At 37.6% G+C, this 13,730-nt stretch overlaps 1 long non-coding RNA gene across 9 annotated transcripts in view; it reads left to right on the top strand.

Moving 5' to 3' along the window:
* The window catches only part of LOC143682851 (uncharacterized), a 216,872-nt gene that overhangs the window by 98,690 nt on the left and 104,452 nt on the right, over window positions 1–13,730 (top strand). For 2 of the 9 annotated variants that reach the window (XR_013175323.1, XR_013175328.1), the window contains exon 5: window positions 9,708–9,788. The exons of 6 other annotated variants lie outside the window; for them this stretch is intronic. This is a non-coding gene — a long non-coding RNA (uncharacterized LOC143682851). Of the gene's footprint in view, window positions 1–9,707; window positions 9,789–11,842; window positions 12,136–13,730 lie in introns of those variants that run through there. One more of the 9 variants, XR_013175326.1, reaches the window with a different exon arrangement.

The following is a 13,730-nucleotide window of genomic DNA, read 5'->3' as shown; positions in this document are numbered from 1 at the left end:
ACATTTGCAGATAAATGGAGTATACTTCTCCCAAATCACATGAGGAACTGTTAATAGATTAGTTTGAATTGTTTTTCCTAGTCTAAAAGGAAAGATGTAACTAATTTGAGTTTGGGAGTGTTCCTATGTTTGTGCTTCGTGGCAATTTTTTTGGTTGCTCATTTTTCTTTCAGACTATTAACTTCAGGTTACATCAAATCATAAGGAGCCCTCAAGGCTCACTGAGCATGGTACATACTCTCTGACCAAGATTTTTTGTGCCTTTTTTGATGCAAGAGGCAATCTGGAGATACAATTTGAAAGCTTAAATGGTTGTTACTTAAATGTTAGAATAGTACATAGGGGTCCTGCAAGATATTTAACATAAGGATTGTCCCACAGAATCCAGTATAAATGATGGCCTTTGTACATTTTTATGATATTGCATTGGATTATACTGAGCACATTATGAAATATGAAGTACAAATTGAAGGATGGTGACTGCCAAATTGATGCAAACATTTTCTGTAAAGGGTCAGAGAGAAAATATTTTAGATTTTGTGGGTCATATGGTCTCTATCAGTACTACTTGACTCTGCCATTGAGGCATAAACATAGCCTTAAACAGTAAATAAATGAATGAATGTGGCTGTGTTCCAATAAAACTTTATTTATGGCCACTGAATTTTTTTTTTTTGATAAGGGTGTGAGGAAGGGGGGAAAAGAAATCTCAGACAAAGAGGGCTACGCTCTCCTACTTTACACATCTCCTCTCGACCACACCTGTGCAGCCAGCTGGGCTCTGAGGGGTGGGATTGGGAAGCCAGAGTGATCTCCCCATCCCTGGAGCTCATTATCCCCCCTGCAGCTTGCAATACTTATTGCCCCAACTCCCAACCAATGAAAAGACGTTCCCACAAGCAGTCTTCTTTGGGGTTACCTGCACTTGAAGGGTGAAACCTTGCTGGAGAAAGGACACTCCAGCAGAGGGCCTGGGGCATGCACTCTCGATCCAGAGCCAGCAGAGTTATTAACGGGGCCCATGCCTCAGTTTCCACCTTTGCAAATTGGAAAGGTTGCCTTTAAGTGAATGGTCTTTCAAGCATTTTTTTCTTTTAGTTTTTATCTATACAACAACATACAAGCACATAAATTTTTAACATACAAACATTCCATACATGGTGTATAATCAATGGCTCACAATGTCATCACATAATTGTATATTCATCACCATGATCATTTTTTAGGACATTTGCATCACTCCAGCAAAAGAAATAAAAAGAAAAAAGAAGAAGCTCATACATACCACACCCCTTATGCCTCCCTCTTATTGACCACTAGTATTTCCATCTATCCAATATATATATATTTTAATTTTAACATTTGTTCCCCCTATTATTTACTTATTTTTAATCCATATGTTTTACTCATCTGTCCATACTGTAGATAAAAGGAGCATCAGACACAAGGTTTTCCCAATCACACAGTCACATTGCAAAAGCTGTATCATTATACAATCATCTTCGAGAAACATGGTTACTGGAACACAATCCTGGGGCTTGTCCCTATGAAACTTATTCCCACAAAGGATAGGCTAAGCCTATTTAAAATTAGGCCTAAGAGTCACCCCCAGAGAACTTCTTTTGTTGTTCAGATGTGGCCTCTCTCTCTCTCAGTCAACACAGCAAGCAAACTAATTACCTGCACCCTCGCCACTGAAATTTGAATGTCATAATTTTCATGCATCACAAAATTTTCTTCTTTTGAGTTTTTGCATCCATTTAAAAATGTAAAGCCATTTTAAATTCATGTGCTGTACAAAACAGTCTTTGCGTTGGATTTGGACCATAGTCATGGTTTGCCAGCCCCTAATATACTGAATTGGTAAGTTAAGGATCTGAGCCCGGGAACAGAAAGATGTAAGCTGTCATACACATTTCTTGGACTGATTTACTTTCTCCCTCCAGGTACTGGACTTCTGATTATCATACTTGATTGTGATATGTGATATCGGAATGTTTGCTCCTAGTGGGAGTAATTGAATATCTTAGGGAACAGATGTAATGAGATTTATTTTTTTAAAAAATTATTCCTGATGATAAGACTTTAAATCTATATGAAGAGCTCAGCTCTGCTGTCCAAAACATGGATTTTTAAGAGTTACATGAAAATTCAGCTTGCTGAAGTTTCAGCCTTTAAAAGTTCCCTAAGATGAGGAAATAGTGTAGAGAAAGGGAAGTTTTTATTCTTTAAACGGTCAACTTCATTAATATCTTGGCTGGGACTATTTCCATAAAAGCAAAGTCATGACTCAAAAAGAAAATATTGCTAGTGAGAAGCATTCAGAAAACAAACCTCATCTTCGAAAATGACTCTCCAAGAGAGAGTCCTTTACCCTACTGCACCTTTACTTCAGCAATCACTTATGAGACAACAGTCTCTCACTTGCCTTTGAATTTTCTTCTGTATAGAAGTTTTATTTGTTCCTTATATGCTTGTGGTCTTAGTCTCACAGACATATTTTTATTTTTTCCCCCTTTTCTCCCTTCCTCAGTCTAAGATGTTAGAAATTGGCCTCTACTCAGAGTTCTCATCTGTGTGTCTGTACCTTTCCTCATCTGCCTACTCATGAGGAAGGTTAAGGAAGGCATGTCTGCCCCGGATGGAGGGAATACTGACTTCTCATGGGCACTGTCTCTTGATGGCCACATCACAGTAATACGATGCGAAGGTTGTTTTCAAAAAGAGAGCTTCTCTATGTTTTTAAATATTGGCAGATAAGTGTGTCTGTGGTGATTCTGATGCATCAATGACAGGGCTTTTCCTGGAGAACCCACTAGTGTTGGCTATCAGATTCTGCATAGGATTAGGTAAGTCTACCGTTTCCTGGATGGTGCCCTGTCTACATGGATGCAAAGGATCGCCACAGAATCAAAAAAGTCATTTAATAAATATATATATTTTTCATTAAAAATTATACTGCACTTAGGCTCGATTTCCTTATGTAAACATAGATATTTGGAGTATTTTGGATGTATTGATGTGTCAGCTGATAAAAGCTATAAATGAAATCATTTCTGTTCTTTACTCCAGTCTTTGAATATTCCAGATTGTGATTCTTATGTAGGCTAAAGCATTTCTGTTGGTGTCCGTGCTCTACCAAAAGAAAAATTACAGGGCTGAAAAGTCATAAGAAAGCAGAGGTGATTAAAGACTCAATAGCTCAGTTAGAGATACCCTACTGATCTTTCAAATCCTTTAATAAGATATTAATTGTTTATGACATAGGGCAGAAAAGTTATTTAGTATCAATAATCTACTTGAAAGAAAAAAAGTTGAAAACAATTGACTTGGATTCTTCTTTTTTTTTTTTTTAATTTTGAACATTTTATTTTGAAATACATTCTAGTTTGCTAGCTTCCGGAATGCAATATACCAGAAATGGAATGGTTTTTAAAAAGGGGAAATTAAGAAGTTGCTAGTTTACAGTTCTAAGGCTAAGAAAATGTCCCAATTACTACAAGGCTATAGAAATGTCCAATCAAAGGCATCCAGGGAAAGATACCTTGGTTCAAGAAGGCCGATGAAGTTCAGGGTGTCTCTCTCAAGTGGAAGGGCACATGGTGAACACAGTTTCTCTCATCTGGAAAGGCACATGGTGAACACAGTCAGGGTTTCTCTCTCATCTGGAAGGGCATGTGGTAAACACGGCATCATCTCCTAGCTTCCTCTTCTGGCTTCTATTTCATGAAGCTCCCCAGGAGGCATTTTCCTGCTTCATCTCCAAAAGTTGCTGGCTGGTGGACTCTGCTTCTTGTGGCTATGTCATTCTGCTCTGCTCTCTCTGAATCTCTAGCTTTCTCCAAAATGTTTCCTCTTTTATAGGATTCCAGTAAAATAATCTAGACCCACCCAAATGGGTGGAGACATACCTTCCCTAATCCACCTTAACAACCTGGAGATCTTCCCTGAGAGGAGAAATTTCAACCACCTCTTCATTCTGGAAACATTTTCTTCCATTGTTTATTTTTTAAATAATTTCAAACTTATAGGACAGTTGCAAAAGTAATACAAACCCATGTAGAGAACTCCAACATACCCTTCCCTGCCCACTTACAGATACCCATATCCACTAACTTTTTTTTTTTTAACTTTTTTTATTGTGTAGTATAACACATATACAAAGCAAAGAAAGAAAAAAGCAATAGTTTTCAAAGTATTCTTCAACAAATAGCTATAGGACAGATCCCAGAGTTTGCCATGGGCTACGACACCACCGTCTCAGATTTTTCTTCCTAGCTGCTCTGGAATATAAATATCCACTACTTTGAACATTTTACCACATTTGAAGTATCAATTTATCTATCTAACCATCTATACACATAGATTTTTAAGCTGCTACCCTTTTCCCTTATTATATTATATCAGATTTTCGTGATTTAATTTTAATATATTATGGACATCATTTCATGTCAATAAAAGTAAGATTATATTATTATTTCAATGGTTATTTAGTATTTAATTAAACATATTCTATAAGTTATTTAAGCAGATTGCTAGTAATGGACATTTGATTATTTCCAAATTTTTATTTACTAAACCTCTTAGTGATGAAATAATTTTTATCAATTTTTACTGAGAAATATACACAAAGGATATAATGTTTATATGAAGTTTAAAAGATAAAAATAAGCACCTCTGTACCCATCACTCCCTGCATAAGAAATAGAGCATCATCAAAATTTAGAAAGACCTGTCAACCCTGCCGTCCTATTGCTCTCTCCTCTCCCAGGAAGTACCGCTGTCCTGAATTTTGTGTTTCTCATTCCCACGCTTCTCTGTATAATTTTACCATAAGAGTGTGTATCCAGACAAAACCTAATCCTAAATATGATCCTGCAAGATAAAGAAGAGTGGTATGAGCATTTGCATTTCTGGCCTTTCTTTCCAGATTTGTGCATCCAGTTTTTTCTATCCCTTTTTTTTTTTTTTTAACTTTTCGTTTTGAAATACTTTCAAACTTACAAGACAGTTGCAAAATAATACAAACCCATACAGAGAATTTCACCATGCTCCTCCCTCCTGGAGATACCCAGATTCACTAACTTCTAACATTTTGCCACATTTGCCATATCCTTCTATATCTATCTATCATCCATCCATCCGTCCATCCATGATGTCTATCCATCAATCCATTTTCTGAACACTTGAATGTAGGTTGTGTACATCATGTTCCCTGAACCTTTAATACTGCCATGTACTTTTCATAAGAATAAGGACATTCACTTATATAACCACCTTAAGTACAGTTATCAAGTTCAAGAAATTTAACATTGATATAAAGCTTAACGTCTATTCATATGTCCCAGTGATATCTCTTTTAGCCTTTTCTCCTCCCGTACTAGATCCCTTCCAGGATTATGCATTGCTTGTATTTTCTTTAGATTCTCTTTCTTTCTTTCTTTTCTGTAATTGAGTATATATATATATACAGCATAAAGTTTTCCATCTCAGTCACTCCCAAGCATACTATTCAATGGGATTAATAACAGTCACGATATTGTGGTACTATCATTAACTTCTGTTACTAAAATTTTTCCATCTCCCCAAAAGAAACCTGACACCTATTATGCATTAATTCTGCATTTTTTCTCCCTCCCCCCCACCCCAGCAACCTGCACTCTGATCACTGTCTCTATGAGCTTGCATATTCTCCAAAATTTTCTTTATATGTACCATGGGACTTAAATTTTTTTGTTGTTGTTGATTTCAGGAATTTATTTGATCTAATATTACTAGGGACTTAATATGTCCTAAATCTATAAAAATCTTGGTTGCCTTGATACCAGTTTAACTTCAATAGTATATACAAACCATGTTACTATACCACTCCATCTTACCTTTATGTAGTTTTGTAACAAATTACATGTTTATACATTATTAGGCTAAACCATTGATTTTTATTGTATAGTATAACACATATATGCATTTGCCTTTCAGATCCTATAAGAAATAAAAAGTTAAAAAACAACAGCAACCAAACAACATAGTGCTGGCAGTTATAGTTTACCCATGTAATTATCCTCATTGGAGATCTTTATTTTTTCATGCAGCTTTGATCTATTGTTCATTGTCCTTTCCTTTCAAGCTGTAGAATTCTCTGTAGCATCTCTTGTAGGGCTGGTCTGGTGGTGATGAACTCACTCAGCTTTTGTTTATCTGGGAATGTCTTAATCTCATCCTCATTTTCAAAAGACGGTTTTGCCAGATATAGAATTCTTGGGGTGGGGGACATTTTTTAGCACTTTAAATATGTCCTCCCACGACATTCTTGCCTTCATAGTTTGCAATGAGAAATTGGAACTTCATCTTATTGAAGCTCCCTTGTATGTGACACATTGCTTTTCTTGCTGCTTTCAGAATTCTCTCTTTTTCTTTGGCATTAGACAATATGATTAAAATATGCCACAGTGTGGCTCTGTTCAGGTATATTCTGTTTGTGGTTCATTGAGCATCTTAGATGTGTATATTCATGTCTTTTACTAAATTTGGGAAGTTTCAACCATAATTCCTTTGGATATTCTCTCTTCTCCTTCTGAGACTCCTATAATGTATTTATTAGTATGCTTGATGGTGTCTCACATGTTCCTCAGAGTCTGTTCATTCTTCATTCTTTATTCTTTCTGTTCTTCAGTCAGAATGATTTCAATTGTTTTATCAAGTTCTCTGATTCTTTCTTCTGCCACCTCCAATCTGCTGTGAACTACTGTAGGGAATTTTAAATTCTGTTACTGTTGTCTTCAGCTCTATTTGGTTCCTGTACCAGTTGAAAAAGTTTATGTACCCTAGAATAGCCATGCTTTAATCCTAATCAACCTTGTGGGAGCAACGGTTTCTTTTAATCCCTATTCAGTACTGTGTGTTGGAAACTTTAATTAGCTTATCTCCATGGAGATGTGACTCAATCAAGTGTGGGTATTAAACTTCATTAGGTGGATACATGTCTCCACCCATTTCAGGTGCATTTTGATTGGTTTTACAGTAAACCTTTAAAAGAAGAAGCACTTTGGAAAAAGCTAAAGAACAAGAGAGGAAGCCATGAGATTCTGAGAGAGCAGAGAAGGATGACAGAACGCCACAGAACCACGAAGCAGAGAGTCCACCAGCCAGTGACTCTTGGAGATGAAGAAAGAAAAGGCTTCCCAGGGAGCTTCATGAAACAAGAAGCACAGAAGAGAAAGCTAGCAGACTTTGCCACGTACCCTTCCAGCTGAGAGAAACCCTGAACGTCATTGGCTTTCTTGAGTCTAGGTATCTTTCCCTAGATGCCTTAGATTGGACATTGCTATAGACTTGTTTTAATTGGGACATTTTCTCAGCCTTAGAACTGTGAGCTAGCAACTTATTAAATTCCCTTTTTAGAAAGCCATTCTGTTTGTTATATTGCATTCCGGCAGCTAGCAAACTAGAACAGTTTCTTTTCATAATTTCCATCTATTGATATTATCTTTATGTTCATCAATTATTTTCTTGATTTCTTTTGGTTCTTTGAGATTTTCCTTTAGCTTTTTAGGACCATTTTTTTAAGTCTTTGTTATGTCCCAGTTCCAGACCTCCTCAATGATAGTTTCTAATGCTTTAATCTTCACCTTTGCCTTTTCATCACTTCCTCTTTCTTCTTATGTTTTGTAACCTTTGGCTGAAGCCTGGATATTTGATATTTGAATGAGTTATAGCTGGAATTTAGGTGATGAGGTGTCTCTTCATCAAAATTGCATCCAGGTAGTGTCTCCATATTGGTTTTCGTGATGCCTTGTTTTCTTGGTTTCCCCCAACCTCTCTAACTTTTCTTCTCAGTCTTTCCTGACAGGTTTCCCTCATACACTTGACTTTGCAGTTCCTGAAGAGTTGCAGTTCCTGAAGAATTTGTCTCAGACCCTCTTCTTCCTTATTCAATACTCTCCCTGGGGAGTAATTTAATCTGAGCCTTGGCTTTAATTATCACCCATGCCTATGAATATCAAATTTATATCTCCAACCCAGATTTTTCTTCTGTGTTTTTAAACAACTCTACAATTGCCTACTTGACCTTTTCACTTCTACATACCAAAAGAATCTCAAACATATCCATTCAAAGCAGACCTCACAGATTTCCCGTACCTATCCCTACTGCTTCTCTTTCAGTCTTCTCTGCATCTGTGAATAGTTAACCCAGTTCCCTACAGCAGAAACCGAGGAATCAACCTTTTACCTTTCTCTTTCTCACACCCTATATTTCCAAGTCTTCTATATTACGATTGCTTAAATAGCTCCCCAAATTTGCTTTTTCTTTTCACCTCTACCTGGTCCTCATGACCTTCATGTCTGGCTTGGACAGCTACAATGAACACTTTCTAGCTTCCTCCCAGTACTCCACACAGCAGCCAAAGTGATCTCACTGTTAGCATAATTAAAATATTTAATGCAGATGTCTCTTGCTGTGTCTGCCTCCTCTTGTGCCATAATAACCCTTGCTCTGTGCTTGAGCCCACTGGTCCGCTCTCAATTCTTCAAAATATCATTCACCTTCCCACCACGGGGTTTTTGCATGTACTTTTTCCTCTGCATGAACAACGCTTTCTTCTATTTAAAAAAATCTTCTCAGATAGATTAGCTCACATGTCAGTTCTCCAGGGAAGCATTTCCAACTCTCCCATCTAGGCCAAGTTTCTCTGTGATATACCCATGTTAGCAACTTCTTCCTATCCTTCAAAGCACTTGACTTGGGTTGCCATTTTTCTGTGCGCGATTATTTTCATAAATGTCTTTCTCCCTCATCAGGCTGTAAACTCCATGATACTGGTTAAATGTTCACTGAGATAAAGGGACAGGATCCACTTCTATATAGGATTTTGCACTTAACAAAAATAAAAAAAAAACAAAAGCAGCAAGTCAGCAGTGTAAAATAACCATAATTGACATAAGGCACTGAGGTCACTGGGCAAGGTGGCCTCTCTTTCTTTTGCCATTCAGTGCCCAAAGCTCACTCTTACATTCACTGCAGCACTGAAGACAGGGAAGTAGTACATTTCCCCGGAGCTTTGGAAAATGGGAGGGTACAGTAAATGTCAGCCTGATTCAGACATCAGGAAAGGCAGTGGTGGGAGTAGTGGTCCTTTCCTTCTTACATCAGTACTTCTTAAATTTTAATGTGCATCACAATCTTCACATACTACTAAAAGAGAAGTTTAAAAAGGGAATGATGAAACAAATAAAAATAGGTGATTAAAAATTTTCCTCCATGCCAATGGATTTTCTTGCACATCCCCTTGTGACTTTGGAGGTCACTCATCTTGACAGTTTTAAGGTTCTTTAATGTTCTAATTTTCTTTTGCTTTATGTGTGGTACACTACTCAGGCTGGATATTTTATAGTTGATTCTTGACTGAGTTCACTAAAGAGTTACTTCTGATGAGCTATACAATGAGGAAAAGAAGATATACAGGAAATAAAAACTAAAAGAAGACTATAGTGGCTTTGAAACAGCAAAAGCCTGACCCTCAAAGACTCAGAGTCCCTCTCTGCTGGGAAATTGCCACAGCCTTGGCCTTAGTGGGTTGGGAAGCCAGGAAAGGTCAGTTTGAAAGGCTGTGGATAACTGAATATTTACATACAAAGAAAACGGGTCATGGATTATAAATTTTGGAGTGAGCTTTAAAAATCTGTTTGTTCACCCCTTCATCTTTCAGATGAGAACTTCGTATCCAGAAAAACTAAGTGATTGTTAGAGGCAAAGGTGGCCTGATACTCTGGACTTTAAATGTTTTCATGTAAGTTCTCTTCAGCAACAATGTTTTGGGATTTCTTCAATGCCTTTTATTTAAGAACAGACCCCTTTTCAAAGCATTATGAGCTTCACGGCAAGAATAGTTCATGTCCACCTGTAGATGAGCATTTAGATTAAATAGTTGTATAGCCACAATCAAATGGGCACTCTTGGAGCTGGAGAAGGAATACATGTTTTGTGGTTTCTTTCCCAGTCTCTCCATTTTGCCTTGAACCTGAAGCATGTGAGGACCTGGGATCTGGAAGAAACATATCACTAAATTGGTAGAATGTTCTAAGAACACACCCATGTCCACATCGCCTCATGATCAGTCATCAATCTGCAGTGAATGTGGTAGTGTTTGCAATGGGAAAGGAATGGATAACAAACTCAATATTTTCCATATGACTTGTGCAAATGCCTTCTTGATTTCTTCTTTTTGATGGAAAAAGAAATAGGGAGAAATTGCAGATGGGGAAGTTCATTAGCAGTTCTTTAAAGCTTTCCTGCCCAACTGCCTCCTTTTCATGAGACATTAGAAAGAGAAAATTGGAGACCCATTCTCTGGTGAAGGGATTTGGCTTCAGAGTAATCTGGGACCTCAAGTGGACCAAAAGCTGAACTAGTACCTGGTTTCTGCCCCTGAGGAATCAAAGAAGACTTTAAGTAGGACAATTAGGATGAAACTATCTGGGGTGCCTAAGGAGGTTGCAGGGAGTTTGCTTGTCTTGGGTGTCTTGAGTAACAAAAGGAAAGTAAGAGGGGGGCAGTGGTGTGGTGTTTTGATAGAGTGTGGGTCCTGATGAGTGGGCCATGGAAGGGGAGCAGCTGCAAGATGCTGTTTTGTACGTGACGAGAAAATGATCTATCCTGACTCTCGTGAGTGAGTTTAGCTTGTACAGATACATCTGGTGTCCTGATTCGGCTGGCATTTCTGCACAATCCAGTTTCAGGCCCTTCCTTTTTGGATGTGGTTCTGGGCATTCCCCTTTCAGAAGGCTTTAGGTTGGAAGTCCCCAAGGGTCTGTTCTCTTCCCATAAGTTAATATTTCCATGGTAAAGAACACAAAAAAATTTTTTTGTGTGGGTGGATGCTAGAAGGGTTTCTCTTTTTTCCTTCTTCTTCCCCTGAGAATAATGATGAACATTCCCTCTCTGCAAGGTCATTTGGCACAGAAATGCTGCCTGTGCTATCTGATCTTACTGTCTGTCTTGTTGGTTGTTTCTTTGTATATCTAATTTCAGGTGTAACTAGCCAGCTAAATACATTGAATTGTAGATCCAAAAGAGGATTTTTTTAAACTGCCCTGCTCTCATTCCCCCATTTTTACATCTTCTGAATACTTATTTCACTCATTAGTTCTTTCATGCATCCTGGTTTCTAGTTTTGCTTTGAGGGCAATTCAGAGCATTTTTTTTTTCCTCTCTGGCTTCCATTTTCAATGTCTTAATGAGAGCGTTTGTCAGAATAATTCAGTTTTTCAGCTTTGTCAAAAAAGCAGTGATTTTGGGTGAGTTTAAAGAGAGAAAAATAGATATAATCAAAATAATTTTTATAATGTGAGAATCTGATTATACACGGTTCTATCCTTACTTTCCTTTGGAAAGGGTAATACTCTGCAGCAATTCAGAATGTTCATGCCTTTTTTTTTCCTTAATATTTGAGCTAAAATTTCCACTTCCTCTCATATTTGAATATTGATCCTTGTCAGGAAAATCACAGCTGACAAAATTGTCTCAAATGGGCATGAGATCTGATTCTCTGCAGTTTTCCAAACAAAAAAGTTAGGGGGGAAGTCATTGAAATGTATTCAGGAGAACACAGTGCCCTTTTTGGTGAGTGGGCCTTGACAAATTCAGGGGTGGTGAAAGGTTGACAAGGTCTGAACCTTGACGGTGAGTGTCAGAGTTAAACATTCTCTTGTAGTCAAAGTGAAGAGACTTGCTGGTGCAGGGGATGGGGAAATCTTCTAGGAAATGTTGAATGCAGGGCTGACAGCCTTTTCCAGGACAGAAAGTAAATAGGGGGTTTGTGTTTTGTTTTTTTTTTAAATACAGAACTGTTAAACACCCCAAATAGGAAAACAAAAATCTCCCAGATGTAGGCTGTAGTAAAAGACATCGTGTTCCTCCAGAGAGAATAAAAGAGAAAAGCAACAATAGAAAGGACCAATGATAGCAAACACCAAGTTCCATGGCTCTTCAAATGCTTCACTGCACATCTGAGTTGGTTCACTGAGCTTCCTCCACAGGTCTGAGGGATATTGTTCCTGCTCTCAGGAGATGACCTAAGACCTACAGGTAATGGGGTGATATGTCAACTCCTGAAAAGAAGCCTTCCTGTACATGAACGTTGCCCAAAAGGTAATCACGGGTGATGGATGGGAACCACATTCTTTCTAAATGCACCTTTCTTTTTAAGAAAGTATTTGTGCCTTTAGTTGGAAAAGAATGCTTCCTCCTACCCCCCACTCCAAGGCTTTTCTCCATGGCTTAAAGAAATGCTTAGTCTCTTCAGCTCCACAACCAGCCTGAAAGGGGCATGCTATCTTTTTGGGAAAGGTGAATTTTTGTCATATTTATTCAAGAACCTCAGGTGTAACAATATCTCACAACAGAGTTGTAATTTGGACATATACAAATTCTTACATTCAACCTCATAAGGGCTGGGGGAAGATTAAGTGACCAGGGTCACCTTCACTCTTTCTCTCTCAGGGTTATCACTGATCTGATGTGATGCCTTTCTTTATTTTCTTTCTCTTTTTCTTAGAGAAGTTGTAGGTTTACAGAAAAATAATGCAGAAAATACAGAGTTCCCATATACCTCCCACACCCACAATTTTCCCTATTAACACTTTGCATTCGTGTGACACCTTTATTACAATTGAGGAAACAATATTATAATTATACTATTAACTATACTCCATAGTTTACATTAAGGTTCACTGTTTGTAGTGTACAGTCCAATGAATTTTTAAAAAAATTTTATTGTAGTAATATATATACAATCTAAGAATTTCCCTTTTAACAACATATTCAAATATGTCATTCACTGCTGTTAATTACATTTACAATGTTGTGCTACCATCACCATCACCATCCATTACCTAAATTATTCTATCATCCCAAAAAGGAGCTCTATACAATTTAAGCATTAACTCCCCATTCTCCATTCCCACCCCAGCCCCTGGTAAATTATATTCTAATTTGTCTGTATAAATTTACTTATTCTAATTATTTCATATCAGTGAATTCATACCATATTTACTTTATGTGTTTGACTTATTTCACCTAACTTGAGGTCTTCAAGGTTCATCCACATTGTAGCATGCATCAAGACTTCATTCTTTTTTATGGCTGAAAAGTATTTCCATTGTATGTATATATCACATTCTGTTTATTCATTCACCTGTTGATGGATGCTTGTTTCCATCTTTTGGCAATTGTGAGTACTGCTGTGAACATCAGTGTGCAAATATCTGTTTGAGTCCCTGCTTTCCATTCTTTGGGATATTAATCTAGATGTGGGATTACCAGGTCATATGTTAATTCTACACTTGACTTTATGAGGAACTGCCGAATTGTTTTCCACAGAGGCTGTACCATTTCATACTCTCCCACACCCCAACAATGAACAAGTGTTCCTACTTCTCTCTCTAACACTTAATATTTCCATGTTTTAAAAATAGTAGCCATTATAGTGGGCGTGAATGGTATTTCACTGTGGCTTTGATTTGCATTTCCCTAATAGCTAATGATGCTTTGGTTTGCTAAAGCTGCCAGAATGCAATATACAGAAATTGTTGACTTTTACAATGGGGGTTTATTAGTTTACACACTTAGAGATCCAAGGCCATGAAAATGTCCCAATTGAGGCATCAAAAGAAAGATGCCTTCTCTGAAGAAAGGCTGCAGGCATTTGGGTTTCCTCTGTCATATGGGAAGG

The sequence above is a fragment of the Tamandua tetradactyla genome, chromosome 5, assembly GCF_023851605.1.
Source record: "Tamandua tetradactyla isolate mTamTet1 chromosome 5, mTamTet1.pri, whole genome shotgun sequence".
In the NCBI taxonomy this organism is placed as follows: domain Eukaryota; kingdom Metazoa; phylum Chordata; class Mammalia; order Pilosa; family Myrmecophagidae; genus Tamandua; species Tamandua tetradactyla.
The sequence above is the reverse complement of the archived record's forward strand: the minus strand, read 5'-3'. Positions and strand labels throughout refer to the sequence as shown.